The sequence below is a fragment of the Callithrix jacchus genome, chromosome 16, assembly GCF_049354715.1.
Source record: "Callithrix jacchus isolate 240 chromosome 16, calJac240_pri, whole genome shotgun sequence".
Lineage (NCBI taxonomy): Eukaryota > Metazoa > Chordata > Mammalia > Primates > Cebidae > Callithrix > Callithrix jacchus.
The window spans coordinates 38,834,990-38,858,702 of record NC_133517.1 but is presented as its reverse complement, the minus strand read 5'-3'; the positions used below and the strand labels follow the sequence as shown (position 1 = coordinate 38,858,702).

Here is a 23,713-nt window from a genome sequence, read left to right as displayed (position 1 = left end):
ATTAACCTATTTTAATAGGCTAATATTTTGTTTTAGAAAAACAAAATGAGCTTCAGACTGTTTAAACAATTTTTCAAGACTGCATTGTACGAGTGAAGTTAGAATCTGATTTAAATCCATAACAGTCTTTGTTGGGGCAGGACCCACCGGGCCAGATTACTTGGCTCGCTGCCTTCGGTCCCTTGTTTTTCGGGGGGATGAGCAGATCTGTCTCACTGGCGTTCCAGGCACCGGCTGAAACACCTCCCAGTTTTGTGCTGGAAACCTGCAGCCCTGGTGGTGTAGGCACGGGCGTGAATCTCCTGGTCTGCGGGTTGTAAATACCGTGGGGTAAGTGCAGTCTCTGAGCCAGAGCGCTGGAGTGTCTGGAAAAATCCCTAATGGCTTCCCTTGGATAAGAGGGGGAGTTTTCCAGCCCCTTGAACTTCCCCGGTTGAGATGACACCTTACTCTGCTTCAGTTTGCCCACACCCACTGTTTAACCAGTCCTACTGAAATGAATCTGGTACCTCGGTTGGAAATGTGGAGATGACTCATGTTCTGTGGTCACTCTCACTGCAAACTGTGCTCAGGAGCTGTTCCTATTTAGCCATCTTGACAGGAGTTTATTGCGGCATTGTTTACAATAGCAAAGACTTGGAACCAACCCAAATTCCCATCAATGACAGACTAAATAAAGAAAATATGGCACATTTGCACCATGAAATACTATGTAGCCATAAAAAAGATGAGCTCATGTCCTTTGCAGGGACATGGATGAATCTGGAAACCATCGTTTTCAGCAAACTGACACAAGAACAGAAAACCAAACATCACCACATGTTCTCACTCATAGTCAGGTATTGAACAATGAGAACACATGGACACAGGGAGGGGAACATCACACACTCAGGTATTTTGAGGGGTGGGGTAGCTAGGCAAGGGATAGCAGTGGGTGGGGGAATTTGAATTTGGGAGGGATAACATTAGGAGAAATACCTAATGTAGATGACGAGGGGATGGAGGCAGCAAACCACCATGGCATATGTATACCTATGTAACAATTCTGCACAATCTGCACATTTATCCCAGAATTTAAAGTATAATGAATTTAAAAAAAGAAAAATAAATAAATTCATGACACTCAGTGTCCCATTTCAATCTCTCTTCTTTACATAAAGCTATCTGAGTTATTCCAAATCCTATGAGCCAATATTTTGTGACCAACTACTGTGTTAGACACTTCTCTGGGTGCTTTCTAATTTTTTAAGAATGAATAGAAAAGAAAATCAAGTAGCAGTCTGTAGACCACACTACAACATGTCAAAGCTAGACCAACCATCAGTCAAATTACAATTTACAGTCACTCAATCAGAATAAAGTTATTGAAACTTGATATGCGGAGACATTTGCATATCTAATTGGCTTTCTATAAAGAAGTTTTATAAATTCCAATATACCATTAACTAAGAAAACTTTATAGTTATGTATGTCTATATATATGTGTATAATAACATTATAGTACATATAGACATATATATATACACATAACTTTGGTGTTTTCTTTTTAATGGAATATTGCAATTCATTTACATTTTTTTTCATTTTTTGAGATGGAGTCTCACCCTGTCACCGAGGCTGGAGTGCAATGGTGCAATCTTGGCTCACTGCACCCTCCACCTCCCGGGTTCAAGTGATCCTCCTGCCTCAGTCTCCCGAGTAGCCGGATCACAGGTGCCCAGCTAATTTTTGTATTTTTAGTAGATAAGAGGTTTTACCATGTTGGCCAGGCTGGTCTGGCACTCCTGACCTCAGGTGATCCCCCCTGCCTCAGCCTCCCAAAGTGCTGGCATTACAGGCTCAAGCCACTGTGCCTGGCATAAATATAACATTTCAATATTAGCAATGAAACGCATACCCACTTTAGGTTATACTCCTAATTTTGAGAGAATAGTGTTTTAAGTGTCCCCTTTATCCTACAAAATATTGTGCACACTTTGGGAAATTGCATAAAGGAAATAGGAATCAAACTTCATCTTAATGCACAAATGTGACTAGTCATTAAAGAAGACACATATTACTTCCATGTTTCCTCCTGAATTTAAAATAATTCTTCTTTTACTTAGAAGAAATGCTCTACACCAAGTTCCAATTTTCCATCAATAACAAATACTTGATTGATTATTCTGAGAATCCAGAATGTAGGTTCTCTAAAGACTTGAAAAGAGAAAGAGCTAAGAAAATCTCAACAATTTCAAGTGGAAACTGCTATTAGTAGCAGCAATTCATAGTCTAAAAAGTTGAAGATAATACAGGAAAAAATGAAAAGGTAATCTATATTTACAGGTTGGACACAGCCCAATAAAATCAGTATTCATAGACTCTCTCAGAGGGAACTTTATACTACAGAGACTGTATCTTACACTCAAAAAAGCAATTTAAATTCAGTATTTTCTGAGTGATGATCTCAATTTTCCAAAGGGGCTTATTTCATTAAAGAAATATATTTTCAAGTGTCTTTTTTTTTTTAAATGGCTGCTCAAATCTAATAAACATGGTGGTTCCTGGAAATAATTCAGAAATGTTCTCCAAGTCTTAAGCTATTTTCCTAAAACACATGTTAGTTAAAGAAGTAAGGTAATTCCAAAAATTGTGTAGTAATTTCTTTGAAGATTATAAGTGAAGCACAGATGGTAGGTAATATGCTGCTTTTACAAGATATATTTTTATGTGCAGGATGATACTACCATGAACCCCCATATTGTGCCATTTTTCTCTAACAATATGTGAAACAGTGCCATAATAGGTACATGAGGGGGAAAATATGAAAAAACAAATCAAAATTTAGATATAATATTTTGTCTGAATACATTAATAAAAATTTCATATAATATATTAACTGTTTATTAATTCTAATTACTAATTGAGACTAGTCTGTATAGAATACACAAAAAAGTGTTCATAATCCAATATTTTTTGCCACCTCAAATTTTCAGGCTCCATCATTCATTCATTTGTTCATTCATTCATTCAGCAATTATTCATTAGCTTCTACTAATTACCAGACACTATGCTGGGATGTAAAGATGGGTAAGAATATAACTCTTATCAATAATTCTAAATAAGATCTGTAATAAAACGAATAATGGTTTAAAGAAGCATTCTGCCAAATAATAATTGTATATATTTACAGTGTACAACATGATTTTCTGTCTATGTATACATCATAGGAAGAGTCAATCTAGTGAACTAACATATTCATCAGCTCATCAACTTATTTTTTCAGAATAAGGTCATTAAAAATTTATTTTAGCAATTTTGAAATATTTTATGCACTATTATTAACTGTGGTCACCAACATTTACTTCTAACACTATAGGGGTACCATTTTTCTTTAGAAATAAAGTAAATTCAGGCCTGGTGAAGTGGCTGATTCCTGTAATCCCAGCACTTGGGAAGCTGAGGTGGGCAGATTCCCTGAAGCCAGGAGTTCAAAACTAGCCTGGGAAATATGGCAAAGTTCTGTCTCTACTAAAAATACAAAATTAGCCAGAATGACAGGTATGATAAGGATGACATATCTGTCATCCCAGCTACACAGGAGGCTGATGCACTAGAATGACTTGAACTTGGGAGGTGGAGGTTTCAGTGATCACTGCACTGCAGCCTGGGTGACAAAGGCCAGACACTGTCTCCAAAAAAAAAAAAATAAATAAATAGCTTGCAATATACTATATAGAGCTATTTATTCATTTATCAGTTAAGTGGGACTCTGTCTCTAAATAAATAAATAAATAAATAAATAATAAAAAAATAAAGCAAGTTAAAAATTCAAAATAACTTAATGTCAGTGCCCTGGGAAAGCAAAGTTATAATTTTTAATTAAAAATAAACTTTCAGTATATTTATTATAAAAATGTTATTCCAAAATGGAACTTCAATATTTTACTGTTTCATAGTTATATCAGATTCATCAATCTGATAACTTATATCAGATTGGCTAAGATATGACTTTATCAAAGGATCAGCTCCCACAAAGCTAAATACATGTGCCTGACACCTCACATGCATACTTAGGTCTGAAATAGTAACCCCCTAGAATAATTGGGCAAAAAGCTTGTTAAAGGTAATAAACTACCACTACCCAAGGCTGCTATTAATGGAAAAAAGAGTAGAGTGCTCTAAGGAAGTGCCAACAGCTAGAATAGAAGTCCTGTAGAGAAGTGTTCTTCCCAAACAACTTCTGTATAATAACCAAGAAGGTCTCTGGGACCTGAAAACTGTCCTTTGTAGGTACCTGAGAGAAGAAACCTGACTCTGTCATTATGATTAACCGTAGAGATGGGACTCTGCATATGGGCCCACTCCAAAAATAATAATGAGTCACCACAGGATTAAGGACTTGATCATTAGAGAAAAAAAAATGGAAGCACTTCCTCCCAAAGGACTCAGCAGTGCTCTGCCAGAGAGGGCCTTGATACAGTCAGGATGGAGAATGATTCTCAGCCAGACTCTACCCAGCTAATAAACTGTAAATGCTATGTAGTAGTTTCACAAGTGTGCTCTAGAGGAAACTATCAGGAATCCAGTTCTCATTTTCACATTCATTAGTTACAAGACTTTAGCTAGCCAAGTTTCTTAACGTCTCTGTGGCTTCAGTTTCCTCATCTGTAAAATGAGTATGGTAATAATAACAAATACACTTTAGAGAGTTAAAAATGGAATGAGGTAATATATGTAACATTTAGCACAATGTCTGGCACATTTGCAAACTGCTGAAAAGTGGCTATTTTTGAAGGCAAAGGAGCCAAGTCTAAGAAGAAAACAATTAGAGAAAGGAAATTCAATGCAACCAAGCATTACAATTCTATCACATAAAAATAAACTCAGTAAGCTCAGTTGTACACAAAGCAAAACTCTTGCCTCTCAAAAAGGGTTTTTTTAGTAAATCATTTTTTAGTAAAATGATTACTAAATAAAGTAAAAAGGTAGTTATAATTATACCTCTGCCTGGCCATGTGTGACGGCTCACGCCTGTAATCCAAGCACTTTGGGAAGCCAAGGCATGTGGATCACGAAGTCAGGAGATTGAGACCATCCTGGCCAACATGATGAAACCCCATCTCTACTAAAAATACAAAAATCAGCTGCACATGGTGGCCTGTGCTTGTAATCCCAGCTACTTGGGAGGCTGAGGCCGAAGAATCACTTGAAACCAGGAGGCGGAGGTTGCAGTGAGCCAAGATTACATCACTGCACTCCAGCCTGATGACAGAGGGAGACTTCATCTCAAATAATAATAATAATAATAATAAAATTATACCTGTGCCTGTTCAAAGTGATTAGAAGGTGAGAAAGACAATAAAAGATCACCATTAAGAAAATACAAGGTAAGATGTTGCAGGAACATTTTGAGTACATTCAGTTAAAACTAGTAACAACCATAAAACATTTCCCCACTTCCCTTCCCCAAACACTCCATGTTAGGAAAGTGTAAGAAGGCACATTCATGAGATCATCGAAGTGCAGATTGGGAGGCAGAACATGTACTGCTTGTAATTGCCAAATTTACTTGTGGAACAAGAGATGAACCAGAGAATTATGGGCCAATGAACCTGAATTCAATTTAGAAAAAGAAATGGAAAACATGTGGAATTACTGAGATAACAATCCTTCAGGAAATTCTGTAACTGTACTTCCAAAAGCAAGACCAATGGCTTGGCAGCATGAAAATCACACAAGGGGAGGGGAGATGTTTTCCAAAATGCAGATTCTGTAGTTCTACTCTGACTTCCTGAAATAGATTTTCTGGAGAAGAAGCCAAAGAATCATCACATTAGACAACTTCCTCGCGGTGACTCATCTACACATGGAAGTGTGAGACCTCTGCTCCATGGCACAGGAAAAAAGTGACCGCAGGAGATGATGAATAATAAATTAAGCATGAATATATCTTTTCAATTTGGTGCTACTTATTCTGTGATTAGCTACATAATGAGAATTATCTGTATTGCTTTTTAATATACTTACTTCAAATAGACACATATTATCTGGTGAGAGTACTCAGTTTGAGGAATCAAGTTGAATTTCAATACCTGGTTATAATTAATTTAAAATAGCTGCTGAGTTTTTTATCATTAAAAAACTGTAGGTAAAATTGTCTGGTTCATTTCTAACATTATATTTATAGTTTATAATTTGTTTTTTTAAATTCCATGTTTTTTCTTTTTGGTCGTTATCTTTTAAGATTACACGGTGGGGAAAAAGAGCATGGATAACCTTCCATGGGAGAAAAGTCACAATGGTCAAAGGAATGAAATTGAGGTTATTCAGTAAAGAGCTCAGTCCTTTTTACCAAACTCTGGAATGACACATGCATCTGTTCCCAGTTAGAAGAAAATATATTGAAAACAGATAAGTTTGTTTTTTCATGGCTGAACCCTTCTGCTCAGAAAGTGAATGGCTTCATGCTTTTGTTTATCCATGGGTATCAATATGAACTTTAAATAAAAAGACAAAAAAATGAAAGTACTTTATACTCCAAATTCTTTAATTAATGCTAGCACTGTATCTCTTTATCCTCAATCTGGATCCCATCTGGAAGCAGCAAGATGAAAAGGAAAGGACCCATGGTAAATCAAAACCCATTTTCCATCACCCACTTCTTCTTCACTTTTAAAGAATACTTCCAACAAAAGCACCACAAGAGATACTCCTAAAATACAAAACATAAAAGTGGATAATTCCACTTGCCGATTTTGGAACTATCCAGATATTAAACAAAGCTTATCACCACCTCAGAACCTTGAATTTTCACTAATTCCTCTAATGAGTCAATTTGAGATGAGTCAGGATGATGTTAATAGGCTGTTTGTAATGTATACTGCAACGATAAGACTTTGGGGAAAAACATTTAGTCAACTGCATCTCACACAATAGATAATAACTTTTGTTATTCACAAAACCATTCTTCTGTGAGTCTATAAAGTTGTCTATAAATGTTAGACTATGTTAAAAATGTCAAGTCTTGGAAGCATATTGTCTTATTTCCTATACTAATTTCATGCCTACATCCCATGTCTTTCCAGATTAGATACACAGAAAAAGGTTTAACATTTACTTTTTGTGTGTGATAGGTACTAAACAGAAACTAAGATGCACATTCATATTACTTATATTTCTTTCCTATAAAAGTAAATATAAATGTCTTTCATGTGGGGAAATGCCAAGAAACATTCACATTTAAAAGGTGAAAGAAATGTAGACCACATGTAAGTGGTCTAGAAAAGAGTGACCAATATCTCAATATTATCAACTACCATACTTGTATACAGAAAATTACAAATGCGTTCTACCAGGGAAACTGTGATAGGAATCCCATTGTCATCTACTTCTATCTCTCAAATTTTCTATGTTAAATAAGTATTAAGCATAAGTAGTACACAGAAGCCCCCTTTTCTGCAATTTTACTTTCTGTGGTTTCAGTTACCTGCAAGCTAAAAGCTTTAAATCAAAAATTCCAGAAATACCAATTCATACATTTTAAATCATGCACCTTTCTGAACAGCATGATGAAATCTCACGCCATCCCACTCCATCCAGCCCTGGATGTGAATCCAGTGTATTCATGCTGTCTGCACAACCTGCTCATGAGTCACTCAGTAGCTCTCTCTGTTATCAGATCACCCCTTGTGATATCACATTGCTTGCATTCAAGAAACCCTTATTTTACTTAATTGCTCTAAATTATTATCAGTTATTGTTATTCATCTTTTACTGTGCATATTTTATAAATTAAACTTTACCACAGGTATATATGTACAGGAAAACAACAACAACAGTATATGTAGGGTTTGTAGGGTTTGGTACTATTGCTGGTTTCAGGCATTCACTAGGGAACTTATCCGATGATGACAAGGGGATACTGCTGAATACATGTCCCCAAGTTCTCACTGTCTGAAAGAGAGAGAATGAGAAAACACACAAGCAGCCTCCCATGACTGAGGAAAGGCCTTTTTTTCCCCAAAGAGCCTGAAGTGAGAGTAACTCTTCTACCAGCTAATGAAATGCCATCAATCACAGGGACAAAAATAACCTCAAAGCCATGGTAGATGGAAAATGAAAAAAAACAAGAAGAGGAAGACAAAATTTACAATTTTCTATGCATGTATTTAGAGGCAGGGAGACCCAGGAAGGTGAAAGATTAATGCAAGAGGAGAGGTATCACTTAAGTCTTTATACTTTAAAATTTATAAATCATTTATCTTGCACAAAAACCAGTATCATCATTTTAAACCTAGCTCAATAAAAAATAAGAATTGTCTCTCATAAGGCCATATCTGATAATTGTAGAACACAGGACAAATATTCCTCGTAGCAATGCTAAGTCTTCTAGTGATAACATGTTGTGGAGGGGAGGCAGGAAGAAAGTCCTTCCAATCCTTCCTCAGCCTTCTCTTGTTTACTCAGTATCCCTCCTTCTCATTTCCTCTTTTTCTACCTCTCTCCATTTTATAACGGCAGTAAGTATTAATAAAGCAGAAGAAAACCTAAAGCAGAAGAACTCCTGAAATTTAATAGTCGGATCCTCTTCTTTACTCTTTCCTGAAGCAGGAAAATAGCTATTTTCTTTTAATATCTCTGTGACTTATTTGCCACAAAGCTTAAAAATAAGATGAACATCTCAAGACATATAAGCAGCTGATTTATTTCCAAAAGCTCTCTTCAATGTATGTATGAATACATATGCTGTATTTTATATTTTATCTTTATGAAAATATAGATACGTGCAGTAATATGACATTATGTGTATATAGTTAGAAATGTGTTTAATTGTAACATTACAGATAAATTTAAACAAAGATGCTCTTGTTTAATAGTGCCTAGAACTGAGATGACTGAATCATAGCTATAACATAAACATCTTTGCTATTGAGAAAGAAAATGTATTTTTTTAGAAACTGAATTTGTTGACATTTGAATTTAGAAGATATTTGGTAATATCCTAATATTCACTTTTGCCCCATTAAAACTGGTCTTCAGGAGGAAATACACTAATGAATAGCATACCTCAACATTCAAATGGCTACAACTTTTTACTGTTTCATAAGGTTATTTTTGTCAACAGTGAGATAATCCACATAATAATAAAATAACAGCCACATGTGACAGTGATACATTCTGAAATCTGACCATTGGTATGATGGCAGAATGCCTGCTTTTTGTTCATTCTAGCTCATTTGCTCAGAAACCTTTGCAACAACACTGGAAAGTCCCATTTTCTATTCTGGTTTCTGCCATTAACTTTCTATGAAGCCTGTTGCAAAGTCATACCTACAACCAGGTTCCCAGATGCCCTATTAAAAAAAAAGATCTATATTATACTTAAGGTCCTAGCATGAAAAATAATTAGGAGGGCAAACAGCTACATTTTCAGCACTTTGCTGTCGCATCATCAAATAAAATCAGTTGAATGAAGAAGTTGCCAGAGGGGGAAAAATATTTCTCGCCCCTTGAGGAAAAATGTGCTGTATAAACCCCAAAATTATTGCTTGAGGCCAACCTTATGCCTCTCAGCTGTTTGTTTTCCTCAGTCACACTAAGTGCAGAACTCTGCCACTTTAGTCTAATTTCCGTCCCTTGTTATATTATCTGTGCACAAAATGAAGTCCCTGTTGTACTCCTGTACTGACATTTCACTCTTGCACTCAGGACAAGTGTCTCTAAATAAGTAACAACCTTAAATCACACTTTAATCCTAACTTTCCAGAGACGTGAGGGAAAATGACAGAGAAAAGAAGGGAAAGAGAAAAGCAGAAAAATGAGTATGTATATGTGTAGGGGATAACTGGAAATGCAGAAGGGGAAGTGGAAACAGATAAAAAGAGTAAAAGGAGAAACAGAATAGGATAGGATAGTACTAGAGGGTCCAAGATGGCCGATTAAAAGCAGCTGCAGTCTGTAACTCTCACAGAGAGAAACGAAAACGACGGGTGAATTCAGCACCTTCAACTGAAATATCCAGTTTCTTGCACTGGGACTGACTAGGCAAGCAGCTCGACCCACAGAGAATGATGAAAACCAGGGTGGGGCAATGGCCTATCTGGGAGTGGCATGGAGCCAAAGGAACCCCCACCCCAGCCAAGAGAGGTGGTGAATGATTGTGCTATCCCACCTGGGAAACCACACTTTTCCCACAGATCTTTACAACCAGTAGATCAGGAGATCCCTTTGTAAGCCCACAGCACCAGGGCCTTGGATCTGATACACGGAAGTATGTGGAGTCACAGCAGAGCAGCTGCTCAGGCACACGAGTTTTGCCTACCCTGGTCCTGGGATTCCCAGGAAGGAGGGAGATACATAACTACATACACCTGGAAGCAGGGCTGAATCCAGCGAGCCAGGTAGCTTCGTTCTACGGCCTCACTTCCACAGCACCTCACAAGTTAAGACTCACTAGCTTGGAATTCCCTCAAGCCACCGAAGACAGGTTTGGGTGGGCCTAAGAAAAACTGAATTCCCAGGGAGAAGGATGGCTGCCATCTCTGTGGTTTTGGTCAACTCAGTGGTTCCAGCCTGCCAGCTCTGGAGAGTCCAGAGTGTTCAGAAGAGAAGGAGTCCCTCACAATGCAGCACAGCTGCCCTACCAAAATGCAGCCTGACTGCTTCTTTAAGTGGGTCCCTGATCTGGTCCTCCTGATTGGGTGTGACCTCCCAACAGGGGTCTCCAGACACCCGCTACAGGCTGGCAACAGGAAAGTACGCCCTGGGACAGAGGCTTCAGAAGAAGGAGCAGGCTGCCAACTTTGCTGTTTCACAGTCTTCACTGGTGATACCTCCAAGTACGGGAAAAACTGAGGCAACTAGGATCCGGAGCAGGCCCCCAGCAAACTCCAGCAGCACTACAGAAAAGTAACCTGACTGTTAAAAACAAAGAAACAGAAAACAACAACATAAAAAAGCCTCACAAAACCCCATTCAAAGGTCAGAAGCCTTAAAGATGAAAGGTAGATAAGCCCACAATGATGAAAAGCAATCAACACAAAAATGCTGAAAACTCAAAAAGCCAGAGTGCCTCTTCTCCTCCAAATGACCAAAACATGTCTCAAGCAAAGGCACAGAACTGGGCTGGGGCTGAGATGTCTAAACTGACAGAAGCAGGCTTCAGAAGGTGGGTAATAATAACTTCACTGAGCTAAAGAAGCATGTTGTAACCCAATGAAAAGAAACTGAAAATCATGATAAAACAATATGGAAGCTGATAGCCAGAATAGCCAGTTTAGAGAGGAACATAATTGACCTGATGGAGCTTAAAAACACAACATGAGAACTCCATAATGCAATCACAAGTATCAACAGCAGAAGAGACCAAATGGGGAAACAATCTCAGAGCTTGATGGCTATCTTTCAAAATAATATAGGCAGACGAAAGAGGGAAAAAAGAAAGAAAAGGAATAAACAAAATGTCTGAGAAATATAGGATTATGTAAAGAGACTGAACCTTTGGCTGACTGGTGTACATAAAAGAGATGAGAACAGAACCAAGTTGAAAAACGTACTTCAGGATATTATCCAGGAGAACTTCCTCAAACTAGCAAGACAGCCCAACATTCAAATACAGGAACTGCAGAGAATCCCAGTAAGATACTCTATAAGATCAACCCCAAGAAACATATTCGTCAGATTCTCCATGGTTGAAATGATAGGAAAAAATGTTAAGAGCAGTTGGAGAGAAACGCTCAGTCACCTACAAAGGGAAGCCCATCAGACTAACAGCAGACCTCTTAGTGGAAACCCTACAAGGCAGAAGAGATTGAGGGCCAATACAAAACATTCATAAAGAAAAGAATTTCCAGCCCAGAATTTCATATTCAGCCAAACTAAGCTTTATAAGCAAAGGAGAAACAAGATTCTTTTCAGACAAGTAAATGCTGAGGGAATTCATCACCATGAGGCCTGTCTCACAAGAGCTCCTGAAGGAAGCACTAAATATGAAAAGGAAAAACTGTTACCAGCCAGTAAAAAAACACCCTAAAGTATGTAGACCAGTGACACTATGAAGCACACATGTAAACAAGTCTGCAAAATAACCAGCTAGCATCATAATGACAGGATCAAATTCACACATAACAATACTAACCTTAAATGTAAATGAGATTCATGCCCCACCCCAATTAAAAGACAGAAAATTTACCAAGCGGATATAAAACAGAGAAAAAGCAGGGGCTGCAATCTTAGATTCTGACAAAATGGAATTTAAAACGACAAAGATAAAAAGAAAAAATGGCATTACATAATGGTAAAAGGTTCAATTCAACAAGAAGAGCTAACTATCCTAAATATATATGCACCCAATACAGGAGCACCCAGATTCATAAACCAGGTGCTTAGAGACCTATAGAGACTTGGATACCCACATAATCATAGTGGGAGACATTAATACCCTACTGACAACATCAGACAGATCATCAAGACAGAGAATTAACAAAGGTCTCCAGGACTTGAACTCAGCTGTGGATCAAGTTGACCTCATAGATATCTACAGAACTCTCCACCCCAAAACAACAAAATAACTTGAAAGTAAAACATTCCTCAGCAAATGCAAAAGAAATGAAGTCACAACGATCTGTCAGACCACAGTGCATTTGAATTAGAACTCAAGATTAAGAAGCTCACTATAAAGTTACATGGAAATTGAATAATCTGCTCCTGAATGACTTTTGGGTAAATAATGAAATTAAGGCAGAAATCAAGAAATTCTTCGAAACTAATGAGAACAAAAAAAATCTACCAGAATATCTGGGACACAGCTGAAGCAGTGTTAAGAGGGTAATTTATAGCACTAAATGCCCACATCAGAAATGTAGAAAGATCTCAAGTTAACCACCTAACATCTCAACTAAAAGAACTAGAGAACCAACAGCAAACAAAACCCAAAGCTAGCAAAAGACAAAATATAATAAAGATTATAGCCAAACTGAAGGCAATAGAGACATGAAAACCCTCAAAAAATTCAATAAATCCAAGAGCTTTTTTTTTTGAAAAAAATATTAAAATAGACCACTAGGTAGATTAATAAATAAGAAAAGAGAGAAGAATCAAATAAACACAATTAGAAATGAGCAGGGGGTATCACCATTGACCCCACAGAAATACAAATAACCATGAGAGAATACTATGAACATCTTTATGCACATAAACTAAAATCTAGAAGAAATTGATAAATTTTTGGACACATACACACTCCCAAGACTGAACCAGCAAGAAACTGCATACCTCAACAGACCCATAATGAGTTCTGAAACTGATCAGTAATAAATAGCCAACCAACAACAAAAATCCCAGGACCAGATAGATTCACAGCTGAATTCTACCAGAGATACAAAGAGTTGGTACCAATTCTGCTGAAATGAAAAGGAGGGACTCTTCCCTAGCTCATTTTACCATTGCAGCATCATCCTGATACCAAAACTTGGCAGAGATCCAACAACAAAGAAAACTTCAGGCCATTATCCTTGATGAACATGTTTGTAAAAATCCTCAATAAAATATTGGCAAACTGAATCCAGCAGCACATTAAAAGCTTATGCACTATAATCAAGTTGGCTTCATACCTAAGAGGCAAGGTTGGTTCAACATATGCAAATCAGTAAATGTGATTCATCACCTAAACAGAACCAAAGACAAAATCCACATGATTATCTCAATAGATGCAGAAAAGATCTTCAATAAAATTCAAAATCCCTTCCTGTTAAAAATTCTCAATGAACTAGGTATTGAAGAAATGTACCACAAAATAATAAGACCCATATATTTCAAACCCACAGCCAAAATCATACTGAATAAGCAAAAGCTGAAAGAATTACCCTTGAAAACTGGCACAAGACATGAATGTCCTATCACCACTCCTATTCAACACAGTATTAGAAGTTCTGGTCAGAGCAATCAAGGCAAGAGAAAGGAATAAATGTATTCAAATAGGAAGAGAGGATGTCAAACTCTGTTTGCAGATGGCAGGGTCCTATAAGATGCAAAAGCATCTTAAGCTGAAATCAACTTCAACAAAGTCTCAAGATACAAAATCAATCTGCAAACATTGCTAGCATTTCTATATAACAAGCAACCAGAGAACCAAGTCAAGGTCTTGCATTTAAGCAATCTGCAACTGCCCCATGCTTGCTTGGTGCACTCCACCCAACAATCTGTGAACTACATTAGCAATTTCCAATAAACTTTTCATGTTGTGTAAAGTAGTTCAAATTGGCTTTTTGTAGCATCAAATGAAGAGTCTTGAATAAAAGTCCTGAACAAAATGCTCATATTCTATCAAAAATTTAAACTATCCATTTCTTATTTTATTTGAAAACAAGTTTTTTCCTCCCATCATTGTGATAGTCATGGAAGTACTGAAACCATTAAAAATTAGGAAGGAAATAGATAATGTCAAGTAGAAAAACAGGCACCAAATTTCAGTTCTTGTCATGCTGGTCATACTACATCCTCACCCTTAATCTTAATTTAATAGCAATATACAAAGATTCTAGAATGAATTATGCTAAATAAAGTAACTAGTATCTTAATTCTGTTTTAGGCTAATTATTGACAATTGAAAACAAATGGATCTTCATTTCCCTTAGTCAGAATAAAGGACATCATGCCTAGTATCACAATAATTACTTAACACTGCTCTGGAACAACTAGATACTGCATTTGCCTAGAATTAGAGAACAAAAAAAACAGAAAAGGAGGCAAAATTAAGTGTGAATGATATATCCATGTATCGGACTACTCAAGAGAATCTATGGAAAGAACATATAAAACCTTATGATTATCTTCCATATGATTATATGAAAATTAATATACAAAAATTTACAAATAGATGAAAGTCACCTGGTAAATATGTCAGAAGTTCCCATTCTAAACTGTAGCATAAGAAAAATATAATAACTCCATATCTCAGAAAGCTGCCAAACACTACTGAAGGGAATAAGCAAAAACTTCAAAATAGTTTTCCCAGAAATATTTAAATAAATCTTTGGGCAGAATTGTATTCAGAAACAGGCTGAAATGTGTCAAGATTAGCATATAATCAATGCAGCATTTAAATCATTGAAAACACCATAAACTGAATTACTGGCCACAATTCTTCACTTCACCCTGTATCTATATCCTTGCCATGACCTCATCAGAGGCATAGTGTATATCAAGCTCCTTGACTTTAGGCCTTGCCATGCTGCAAACTTCCATTAGGCAAATCAATGTGGGTCAAAAGGACCTATGTTAATTATTAGGCTAAGAATCTGAAGGCGTCACATGTGAATGTTTGCTCTATAATCCTTTTGCCATTACCAAGGGAACATGTTCTATTTTGTCAGTGGTTCCAAGATCATATCAGATACATGCAGTAGAACCACCCCAGCCAAGCTATGTAAACCACAGGTGCCCAAAGCCACCCATGGTTCCATAGATCAATGGCATTTGTCTTAAGCTATGAAATTCCATAGTAGTTAGTTCTCAAACCTGAGCAATAGTGAGGGAAAGATGTATTACTCAATATATACAGTGCTGAAGTACCTGTTCAATAATTTTAGGAAAACTGGATTAGATTCCAGTTTCATTAACTACACAAAGAATATTTATGTATATCAAAGATTCATTTAGATAAAAGAAAAAAGAAAGTGGTTTCTTTGAAAGTTTTGAAATGCTGGAGATTTGAAGCATGATGCAAAACTAAACATTACAATATAAATGACTAATCTTAAAAAACATTAACAAAATCAAAACATCAAAAAATTCAATTTATGACAGAAAGGGGCCAATTTTAATAAATAGGGAGCTCTTATAATCAATAAAAAAGAGAAGACAAAAAAACAAAGACAGAAAAAGGGAGTCTTCATAATTTAAAAAATGCAAATAGTTTAAAACATACACAAATTTCCAATACTTCTATGAATTTACACTTGCAAAAAAATTATTTTTTTATCCAGCAGATTAGGAAAACCTTAAAAGCACTGGCAAGTGTGTGGAACCAAGCATGCTCAAACATTGTTGAGTGACAATTTGGCAGAGCCTACTACAAGTATAAATAAATATAGCCCTTAATGCAGTAATTTCACTTCCAGAAATTTGGTTACATAAACTAATTAACTCACATGTACTTAGAGAAGTACACTGCATTATATTTTAATTACAGAAACAACTTTTAAAATAGATTTGTTCAGCAATAAGAGTACAGTTAAATAAATTACAAGTTACTAGTTATTAATATCATATGAGTATGAAGTTGTTTTACACTCATTGATAGAAAAAAAATCTCCAAAGTATATTGTTATGTAAAAAATATACAGAACATTATATACGATGCATTTTTATGGGAAGGAAGGCGGGGGAGGGAGGAAAGTCTAGAAAGTGGGAGGGTGGCATGAGGGAGGGGGAAATTGTGTGTGTGTGTCTAGAAAATTTCTGGAAGTTACTTAAGTAACAAAAAGAAAACCAGTTTCTTTAAAAAAAAAAAATGACTGGAAGCTGCAACTTTGAGGCAGATGGCTGTCCTCAAAGAAAAGGCTCCATATGTTTTGTCATTCTTAATACAATCCTATAATAAAGGCCTCATTTTTCTTGTTAAACACAAAAGAGAAAAATGGACTGTTTAATATTCAAAGACTATACTTCCTCTACTTTTCCTAAGTAAGATGTAATTCAAATAGACAGCATGTGTATCAATAAAAGACTAAAGAAGGTCTTGCATTCTCTGTTTTTATCCTGCCTATCAGCAATATGAAGGTGTTCAGAAAAAGCAAATCCATCACATATTTAACATTTATTGAGTCAATTCTGAATTCATGGGCCTTCATTATTGTGCCTGTTAGAGCTCTACAATCTAATTTTAATGTGAATTACTTAAAAGAAATTCAAATTATTATGTGATCATTCAGTCTTCAAGTTTTACATACTAATGCACACAATGACAGACAGTGTATTTACCTTTTTCCTCATCCATGTAGCTCAAAGAGGGATGGAAATTAGTTAAGACCTTCAGTGAAATACAAGTAAAACTGTTTTTGTTCTTTTCTAAAAATCATTTGGTAAAGTTGCTGTTCAGTAATGGTAATAACTACAACTGAAGTAACTGTACTAGAACATAGTTATTTTCCTCTAATATTTTCCCTGGGTGTTCTGATACACATCACTGGAAAAAAATGACCAATTTTCAAATATTTTTAAGCCAAGCCAAAAGGCGTTTATATGAATGTTCTATTGGTGAATGAAGATAGAAAGCATGATTAATACCAAAAGTTCTGGTGTCATATGATAAAGATGATTTTTTTAAATCTTGAAGTCCAAGTTGCTCACCAGTTGACCATTAATAACTAAGATAAATATGATCCTTGATTATTGGAAGTTAAACATTTCTAATAAAGTAAATGCAAGGTAAAGCACCATGCTGCCATCTAATATGAGCTAAGTTAGTTAAGGAAAAAGACAACTATTGAAATGGATCAGAAAACACTACTTACATTTAGAAACTAACACCCATGAATAGGGATGAAGTAATCTACTCATTTTTCAGTGCATATCTTTTGAGTACTCTACCTACATGGCGATGTCTGGCTCATGGAACACACTAATGATCAAGACAGATATACCAGATATACTTTGGCTCAACACAAAGTTATAATTTATTGTGAGAGACAGATGTGAATTTATCACACAAATACCTTGTACAATGGATTATTTGTACAGGCATTCAATTTGTTCTAATGTACTGAATTTGCCCATATGCCCCAGGCAAGAAGAGAGAAAAAAAATTATTTCAGTCCTTTTAAATTTCTGTACTAGCAACTATGAATTTGGCCTACATATTTCTAGACACAGGAAGACCAAAACTCAAAGGTACAAGAAAAAGAAGGAGGTAGACGCTTGGCTTTTTAAATATGTGCCCATGAGTCAAGTTTTTATAAATTAATAAGGTATTTAATAATTCTCAACAGTAATTTTAATGTCCTTTAGTCTTGCATACAGATGCCACTATTTACCTTTGAATTAAGATATTAATAAAATACTCTGCTTATAATTATATAAGATACTTTAAAAATAATAAGAAGTTATTATAAATGCATAATGGGGCATTACCTGGTGGGGGTGAAGATGGAGATTTAAATATGGCTCACTAATGTTTATTCTGGACACCAAAAAATGTATATTAGGATGGGGAAGAAATGAAGGAATCAAGCATTTTGATAAAAACTCTAAGGTGGATAGATCTTGATATATCCAGGAGGTAAAAGGGGAACAGCATAGCTGCCAGAGCTGAGATCATCAAAGTTTGATCCAGGAATCTCTGAGTGTCTTAAAACTTTCAGGACAGGACTCAAACAATTTTAATAAGATGTTATTTGCCTTTTTACTCTCATCCACTTAGCTTTGACTGTTGAGTTTACCAGAGTCTATGTGATTTATAACATCAGGAGAGTGAATGCATAAGGAGATATGAGAATCTAGCTATATTTTTGCTAAGCCAGATATTTAAAGTTTCTGGAAAGATGGAAAACAATGTTACCTTTCTTACTATTTTGTTTTGTTAAATTATTTTCATAAAAATGTTATTTATAACATGACTGTCATTTTTAAATGAATTTCTAAATAAGTATTTTAAAATTCTTTCAGATTTATCTAATACCATAAATATAGATGGATATAAACCACAATAGAAGCTTTATGGGATTTTAGTTAATGTTTAGGAGGGGACAGGCATCTTTAATGAGAGGACCACTGCACTAGAGCATAGTGACCAGGAAATGAACTCTGAGCTACGGGGCTAGAGAAAGGAGTGAGGCTGATAATGAGGGCTTGCATGTCGTGAAATAATATAATATGTCAACAACAAAGATAATGAAGATTTAAAATAGGGTTGCAACCCAAAATAGACATCAGAAATAAAGAGACATGAGATATATGTTAAAGGAAATGAGGCAAGTGATTAGAAGTAAGAGTAAAGGGCAGAAAACCGGAGATTTAGTGCCTACTCTTAACTTGAATATCCATGTGGTAGGTGATACCAGCACAGTGGTGGGAAGCAGTGTCAGAGGAAACACTGAGAGAGGGCAGATCAGAACATATGTCATTGTAGAAAGTAAGATGGATAAGTAGATGATGGGAATACAGGCTAGAGCTGAGAAGAGAGATGCCAGCTGGAGATAAAAACTGGCAGTTGTCTTTATATGGGTATTTTAAGCCATAGGAATCCAAAGACAGATTTCAGAGTGAGACAGGGCCCAAAACTAAGTCCTGATCAACTCAATCTTTTATAGTTAGACATTTTATTTCTATAGAATAGTGCCATAAAGAAGACTGCAACCTATTCTTTTCCATCTCAATTTAGGCAATAGCATACATGTAACCACCAGCAGTTATCATTATTAGGTTGGTTACTAAGAACTGGATTACATATTCAATATGCATTTTTAACAGCTCTATCAAGGTATGACTGCTATACAATAAGCAGCCACATATTTCAAGTGTACAATTTGGTAAGTTTTGACGTACACAGAAAACTACCACCACAGCCAGGAAAATGAACATATCCATCACCAGCAAAAGTCTTCTCTGAACTCTATAATCCTTCCCTCCCAGCCCTCCTGCCCTTTTCCCTCAGTCCCTAGGCAATCATGGATCTGCTTTCTGTTGCTAAAGATTAGCGTCCATTTGGGCCAGGCACGGTGGCTCACTCCTGTAATCTCAGCATTTTGGGAGGCTGAGGCGGGTGAATCATCTGAGGTCAAGAGTTCGAGACCAGCCTGACCAACATTGGGAAATCTCATCTTTATGTCTCGACTAAAAATTTTTCTTGCATTTTACCTTGTTGTACTTTACAGATAATGTATTTTATACAAAGTAAGGTTTGTGACAACCCTCCATCAAGCAAGTCTATCAGTACCATTTTTTCCCATAGTACATGCTCACTTCACGTCTCTGTGTTTCATTTTGGTAATTCTTACAATATTTCAAGCTTTTTCATTAGATAATACCTGTTATGGTGATCTGTGATTAGTATTCTTTCTCTTTTTTAAACACTTACCAGATTTATTTGACTATGGAATGTTTTTGAGAAATATCTTGTAGCATTTAGCTTCTGAGGAATATATTGTGAGATATGCACGAAAACAGTGACTCAGAAAACTCACCTAGGGTTTTACGATTAATAAATACAGATTCCCAAACCTCACTCTATGTGATCATTAATCTCTAATGTTACTATTGTACTGTTTTGGTGTTCCACAAACTCTGCCCATTTATGATGGCAAACTTAGTTACTAAATGTGTGTGTGTTCTTACTGCTCACTGACTGGCCATTCCTCTGTCTCTTTCCCTCTCCTCGGGTTTCCCTATTCCCTCAAACACAACAATATTAAAATTAGGCCAATTAACAATACTACAGTGGCCCATAAATGTTTAAGTGAAAGGAAGAGTCACACGTTTCTCACTTTAAATTAAAAGCTAAAAATGATTAAACTTAGTTAGGAAAGGATGTTGAAAGCCAAGATAGGCCAAAAGCTAGGCCTCTTGCACTGAACAGTTAGCCAAATTGTAAATGCAAGGGAAAACTTTCTGAAAGAAATTAAAAGTGGTACTCCGGTAAACACACAATAATAAGGAAAATAGCCTTACTGCTGTTACAGAGCAAGTTTCAGTGGTCTGAATAGACGAAACCAGCTACAACATCCCCTTAAGCCAAAGCCTCCTCCAGTGTATGGCCCTCGGTCTCTTCAATTCTATGAAGGCTGAAAGAGGTGAGGAAGCTGCCAAAGAAAGTTTGAAAGCTAGAAGAGGTTTGTTCATGAGGTTTAAGGAAAGAAGCCCCTCGTGCAACCTAGAACTATAAGATGAAGTAGCAATGCTGATGGAGAAACGGCAGCCCGTTATCCAGAAGACCTAGCTAAAAATCCGATGTAGGCGGCTACACTAAACAACACATTTTCAATATAGAAAAAACAGCTTCTTTCCTAGACGGAAAGAAGATGCCATCTAGGACTTTCATAGCTAGAGAGGAAAAGTCAGTGCCTGGCATCAGACCTTCAAAGGACAGACTGACTTTCTTGATAGGAGCTAATGCAGCTGGCGACTTTAAGTTGAAGCCTGTGCTCATTTACCACTCTGAAAATTTATGGCCCTTAAGAATTAATCTAAATCTACCTTGCCTGTGCTCTATCAATAGAACAACAAAGCTTGGATGACAGCATATCTTTTTACAGCGTGGTTTACTGAATATTTGAAGCCTACTGAGATCTGCTCAGGAAAAAGATTCCTTTCAAAATGTTACTGCTCATTGACAACGTACCTGGTCACCCAGAGCTCAATGGAGATGTACAAGGAGATTATGTTTTCTTCATGCCTGCTAATCCAACATCCATCCGCAGGCCACGGAGGGCATCCCAAGATGGCTGAATGAGAGGCAGCTCCAGAAAGCAGCTCCCAGCGAGAGAGACGCAGAAACCGAGTGCTCTCCACAATTCCAAACGAGGTATCCGGTTCATTTTGTTCATTTTGTGGGTCTGGTTATGAACAGTGCGTATAAACCAAGTAGGGCAAGTTGAGGCAAGGCGGGCCACTGCCCCACCCAAGAGGTGCCTGCAACCGACGGGAGGACGGGGCGGGGGGATCTCCCCCTCTGGGATTTCGGCGCTCCACCCAGGCCCTCTACAACTCACAGGACAGCAGGTCTTCGCCGGGCTGAAAAGCCTCAGCGAGCTGCCTGAACAGGGCAGAACAGCAACTTCGGCCAGAGCCGGGGCGAAAACACTGGCTGATGCGGAAGCACTGGCTGACCAGAAAGCCAGAAAGCCAGCTGGAAGGATCTACCCTCCCCTCACAGGGAAGAGGAACTGAAAACAGGGAAACAGCCCAGACGGCGGGACAGGTCCCCCTGCCTCCCCTCGACAAAGCCCAGCAGACTGAAAAAACCTCTCACGCTAGAGTTTCGCACCTAAAGAGCGACCAGGAGCTATCCAGCTAGGGGCGGGTGGGGGGTGCGGGGGCGGGAAGGGGCAGCTGCCATTTGTAGGAGCCGGCCTAACTTTCCTGAGTAAATAAAAGACAAGACGCAGCAGCTCCACTGAACCTGTGGCAGCCCAGCAGCGCCTCTGCAGTCAGACAAAGGAAAGGCCGCCTCCCCAAGCAGCTACCTGAGATCAAAACTATATAAATCCAAGAGATGGGAGAAACCAGCGCAAGAAGAATGAAACCAACGAAAATCAGAACACCTTTCTCCCACCACGAGATCAGAACTCCTCACCAGCAAGGGAACAAAGCTGAAGGAAAAACGAATTTGACGATTGACAGAAGCAGGCTTCAGAAGGTAGATAATTAACAAACTTCTCTGAGTTAAAGGAACGTGTTCTAACCCAATGCAAAGAAACTAAAAACCTTGAAAAAAGGTTAGACGAAATGCTAACTAGAATAACTAGCTTAGAGAAGAACATAAACGACTTGATGGAGCTGAAAAACAAAGCACAAGAACTTCGTGAACCATTCTGCAGCCCGTGGATCAAAAAGTAATTTCAAGTCACAAGTCTTATTACGGAAGATATACATTGTGGAAGGCTACAGCTGCCATAGATAGTGATTACTCTGATAGATCTAAGCAAAATAACTTTAATACCTTCTGTAAAAGATTCACCATTCTAGATGCCACTAAGCAGTCTCATGGTTCATGAGAGGAGGTCAAAATAACATTAACAGGAGTTTGGAAAAAGTTTATTCCAATCTCTGTTGATGACTCTGAGGGAATTAGAAATGGAACCTGAAGATCTGATTGAATTGCTGCAATCTCATTATAAAACTTTAATGAGTGAGGAGGCTTCTTACAGATAAGCTAAGAAAGTGGTTTCTAGAGATGAAATGTACTCCTGGTGAAGAAGCTATGAATATTGTTGAAATGACGACAAAGAATTTAGATATATTACATAAACGTAGTAGATAAAGCAATGGCATGGTTTGTCAGGATTGATTCCAATTTTGAAAAAAGTTCTACTGTGGGTAAAAATACTATCAAACAATAATGCATGCTAAGAGAAATCTTTCATGAAAGGAATAGTCAATCAATGTGGCAAACGTCACTGTTGTATTTTAAGAAATTGCCACAGCCACCCTCACCTTCAGGGCCATTACCAAGATCAGTCAGCTGCAAAAGGCTCAATGGTCCTTAACAATTAAGTACTTTTAATTAAGGTACGTACATTTTTTTTAAGGCATAGTGCTGTTTCACACTTAATAGAATACAGCACAGTGTAAAGATAACTTTTATATGCACTGGAAAACTAAGAAATTTATGTTGCTCACTTCTTTGTGAATTTCTTTATTCCAGTGAGAAAATCAAACCAGAACTATCTGTGAGGTATGTTTTACTTCCTTTAGAGGAAGTGAGAAAGTAGCCAAATGAATATTTACATTTTGTAAAATCAGCTAGATTTTTACCTTTGTAAGTTGGTTTAGAAACAGTCCTTCTTTGATTGGGTAATAAACAAATTATGTGAGTGCAGAAAGCTATATACAATAACAATCTTAGGGCCTGAAGATGTTTTTTACATATGTTGGTCAATCGCCATGTTGGAGTTTCTATTCTCTCCATAATAAAGGCAACAATCAATCATCAGGCCTATTCTCAAACAGTGAGGAGGTACTCAATAACATTTGAGACACCTGATCCATTGCTGGACCGATCTATCTCTGAAAAAGA

The 23,713-nt window shown here is 37.0% G+C and overlaps 1 protein-coding gene across 3 annotated transcripts in view; it reads right to left on the bottom strand.

Annotated features, from left to right (window-relative positions):
• Nucleotides 1–23,713, bottom strand: part of MMP16 (matrix metallopeptidase 16) — a 279,034-nt gene that overhangs the window by 244,678 nt on the left and 10,643 nt on the right. The window contains exon 1 of one of the 3 annotated variants that reach the window (XM_035276883.3): nt 21,317–21,779. The exons of the other annotated variants lie outside the window; for them this stretch is intronic. The gene's annotated coding sequence lies outside the window, so the exon portion shown is untranslated. Of the gene's footprint in view, nt 1–21,316; nt 21,780–23,713 lie in introns of those variants that run through there. 3 annotated transcript variants of the gene reach the window in all.